A 368-nucleotide genomic window follows, 5' to 3' on the forward strand; every position below is an offset into this window, starting at 1 on the left:
AAGGAATTTTATTAATTATATTTTTTGGACCACAAAATGGTAGAAAAATTTTGGAAATCGAAATAGGTGAATGGTTTTAACATCAACAGCAATAAATATCTTATAATTTATCAATTAATCAGGAAAAAATAAATTTTTGAAATGTTTGTTTTGAAACTACTTAAAAAAAAAAAAAATTTTGTTATTAAAAATATTTGTCATTTTCATTATGTACAAGAATGTCCTTAAAAAGATTAGATTATTGCAACACAATTACATTGATCACAGAAAAAAAAGTACATTTTAAAAATTATTATTGGTCAAATTTAAATAAACAGAGAAAATTTTAAAAAGAGCACTTATCAACATTGACAATGATATTTGTGACA

At 20.7% G+C, this 368-nt stretch overlaps 1 protein-coding gene across 1 annotated transcript in view; it reads right to left on the reverse strand.

The window, feature by feature from the left end:
• Positions 1–368, reverse strand: part of LOC119590684 (39S ribosomal protein L15, mitochondrial-like) — a 6,161-nt gene that overhangs the window by 4,362 nt on the left and 1,431 nt on the right. The gene's annotated exons all lie outside the window — the stretch shown is intronic.

Source organism: Penaeus monodon, chromosome 27 (assembly GCF_015228065.2).
Source record: "Penaeus monodon isolate SGIC_2016 chromosome 27, NSTDA_Pmon_1, whole genome shotgun sequence".
NCBI classification, from domain to species: domain Eukaryota; kingdom Metazoa; phylum Arthropoda; class Malacostraca; order Decapoda; family Penaeidae; genus Penaeus; species Penaeus monodon.